General features: G+C 56.7%; 1 long non-coding RNA gene across 1 annotated transcript; it reads right to left on the bottom strand.

Annotated features, from left to right (window-relative positions):
• Positions 1-880: 880 nt before the first annotated feature.
• Positions 881-1720, bottom strand: LOC115069398. The gene is made up of 2 exons (XR_003848679.1): positions 1531-1720; positions 881-1339 (listed from the first exon to the last, which is right to left on the bottom strand). It is a non-coding gene; the product is annotated as an uncharacterized LOC115069398 (long non-coding RNA).
• Between the last annotated feature and the right edge of the window lie 1674 nt (positions 1721-3394).

Here is a 3394-nt window from a genome sequence, read left to right as displayed (position 1 = left end):
CTCTCCTCTCTTTGCCCCTTCCTTGTCCTCTTTCTGGAAAGCGTCTGCCGATCCCCACACCATGTTCTTCTAAAATTAAAAACATTTGTTAGCTTCGGACAGCAGGAAGTCAGGAAGGAAACCAAGAAGGTTTCCTCTGAGCAGATTGCAAGCCCAGCCAAACATGCCCTGCCCGCCCTGGAGGCTGAGCCCTGAGAGAGGAACACGGGAGCTTATTTTGGTTTTGTGGAGCTGCCGGGGGCTGTGCGCCCGCGCTGGGCAGCTGCCAGCCGCTGGCCACATCCAGAGGCCCGTCGGCAGCTATTTGCTGTAACAACTATTTTGAAACAGTATTGAGAGTTGGGGGGGGGGGCGGGGGAAGCCACTAGATTTGTTTTAAGTGAAGGAGAGGCCGCTGATGTGGGAGCGTGGTGGCGGGGAGCTAGGGCTGCGCGAGCCGGGCCAGGGGCAGCCTTGGCGCCTTGGCTCAAGGGCAGATCACCCCCCAGCTTTGGGAACCTGGAGATGCGGAGCCACAAGGTTCTAAACCTGCTTGTGGAGGGAAAGGAGCCTCACATCCGAGCGCTACCCAGTGGCCGGGGCACGAGTGTGCCCTTGTGCCAATTTCTAGGACTTTTTAAACATCCTCCACGCTCGAAGGGGAGGCTAGGTTGGAGGCCCAGGGGTCTTTCCAGTCCTCTCCAGTCGACTCCAGTCCACGCACTGTAGTGGGGTGGGGGCTCTGGGCTTTCCAGGCCCGCCCCTCCCCCACTCGGGCCTTCCGGGTTCCTGCGTCGCGCCCGCAGCAGCTCCCAGGGCAACCCTGGTCGCCAAGCTGTTGTCTTTGTTGGATCCAATTATTTTTTTCTCGTGTATATTTTTTTCCTTTTATATACTCTTAAAAAGCTCTAAATAGGACTTTAATAATCACAAAAGATTTCTGGATCGGAAAACAAGATCAAAGGAAGAAAATAATGAGGAACACGGATTGCAAATGAGCGCAGAAAACGTGCAGTTGGCGAGCGGAGCCCTGCACCGAGCCAGGGACACCGGTGGGTGCGCGCGCTCGGGGCTGGCTCTGGTCTAACCTGTGACCTCCCCTTCCCGAAGGCTCGGACCCGCCGGTCTCCTGCCACCCTTCCCGAGAGCGATTTCTCCCGAACCGGGCAGCTTCTCATCCGCGTGCGTGGGAAGCGGGCCGAGTATGCGCGCGCCGACTCTGTGCAGCTCCGTTCTCCCTGCGCAAGGCCGGGCCAGTGATCGCCTTCTGGGCCTCTCGGTGCCACCACGACCCAGTGTCCGCGTCCCTCCTTTGGAGCCTTGGAGTCCGCGCTCGGGGGCCTAATTCAATTGTCCGGGCCTAATGAATAGCCGCGTGCTAATCGGATCTCCGGGTGCTTGGCGAGCTTTACGCTCCATGCTTCTCCTAAAGCCCGTGCACCCCCGCCGGGAGCCAGTGGGGTCCACTCCGGGCCGGGATCCCTAGCCGGCGGGGCAGGCCCACGCGCCTGGTACTGCGCCCCAGCCCGGCCAGCGAAGCCCCGGGCTTACCTGGAGCTCCTCCCGGCCGCACCACCCGAAGCAGGCGCCAGCGGAGGCCCGGTCCCCGGCGGGCGGGAGATCCCGAAGTCCCCGCCCGCGGCCCCCACCCCAGGTCAGCGCGGCCCGCGGGGGGCAAGGCCAGCCCGGCCGTCCGCCCGCCTCCCCTTTCTCTTCAGATTCCTTTGATCCCGGGCTCTCCGCTGCACCTCGGCTCCCGAGCAGCCTGAGTCGGCCCGCGGGGATCCTGGAAACGGTCCCCGGCTTATCTCCTTTCATCAAGCGGCCATGGGCCGCCTTGAAACCGCGGAGCCAGTAATTGCTTTTTTCAGGAGGCCCAGTGCGGACTGGACAACAGCCAATCAGCACCTTGTTTACACTCGATGATTGACAGCCCGCTGGCGGAGTGCCAACCAATCCGGATGGCCCCACAGAAGCGGAGGGTGGGGAGGCCGGGAGAGAGAGGAGCCGGCGGCGCTCGCATTTAACTCCTTTGGGTCCGCGCTGCAAAGACTGGAGAGATTCTAAGGTGTCTGTGTCTGTGGACGATTAGTTTAAATCGTTTTTTTTTTTCTTTTTTGCACACGGGAAAAGAGAAGTAAAAATAACATAGTCATCGCTACTACGTCATCGTCTCTATTTCCTGATAATAAATACCATTTGGGTAGGCAGCCAAATTCTAACCGAAGTATCTGCTTTGCAGAAGACTTTAAAAAGTGGTTTGATTCTGCTGATGAGCAGAATTGTTCAGAGACTGGTTTTCCATTGTAGTGAGAATTTAGCGGGGACGCAGGGGACGCGCGCGGAGACGGGCTTATGCACACGGGTTTTCACGCCATGACAACCATCCCTAAAACGATCAAATAAAGATATTTTTAAAATCTAGGAGATGAAAAAAAGTCATCCTTATCTTAGCAACCGAGCCTCGACTTTCATTTGGATTGTTGCTCGGCTGCACCGAGTGGCAGAGAGAGATAAAAGATGCTGGAGAGGGAGGGCAGGGCCAGGGAGGCCGTTTGGCCCAATCTGCGCTCCTAGGCTCGGGTCCGGGTGGGTGGCAGGGCTGGGCCACCCGGCCTCTGTGCTTGGAGGTTGGGCCTATCTGCACCCAGGTCCCAGGTTTTGGAAAGGACGGTCCTCTTTACCAAGTGTTGCTGTTTCTTCACTTGCATTCTGCGCCAGCAAAAACAAAAAACACCAAGCATCAGATGTGCAGAAATAAGAACAAAAGCAAATAAACAAAAAAAAAAAAAAAAAAAAAAACCCAGGGGGCCCCCCCCCCCCCCGGATGCGGACACGCGCCCTCTCCCGCCCTGCGCCACCACATTTCCATTCAGCAGCAAGGATCTGCGCAAACGAGCTGCGCAGTCGCTGGGCTTGAATTAGGCGCCATCAGGCTTGGTAGTAGCCCTGCTGCTCCCTGATTGGCAGCTCCCTGGCCCCGCGCCAGCCTATTGGGAGGCCTGTTTACGCCGAATGAGTGGCACGAGCTCAGGGCCGTGGAGCTCCGCGCAGCCAATCAGCGCGCGGGCAGCTCCGGGCTGAGTGGCACGAGCTTATTAGTATGCAGGGCCCGTGGCTCGCCGCGCCGGGCTGCAGGTTTGAGAGCCGCTCCGGATGGGCCCGCTAGAGCCGTTGTTGTGGAAGCGGTGCATTTACAGTGCAACAGTCAGCACACTGAAAATACCAATAGGAATCCAAAACAAAGTCACATTTACTGATTTAATTGTATTGCATTCAATTGTATCCAGGAAACAGCCTCCAGTAAGTAACTGAAATTGCTTTTATTTTTAATTTTTTGGGTATTTTTATTATTTTATTATTTTATATTGGCTTTGGGGATTTACATTTTTTAGCAAGAGGAATACAGGGTTGT

Source organism: Nannospalax galili, unplaced genomic scaffold (genome assembly GCF_000622305.1).
Source record: "Nannospalax galili isolate Female #2095 unplaced genomic scaffold, S.galili_v1.0 scaffold1250, whole genome shotgun sequence".
NCBI lineage: Eukaryota > Metazoa > Chordata > Mammalia > Rodentia > Spalacidae > Nannospalax > Nannospalax galili.
Note: the sequence above shows the minus strand (reverse complement) of the source record. Positions and strands in the feature narration are given on the sequence as shown.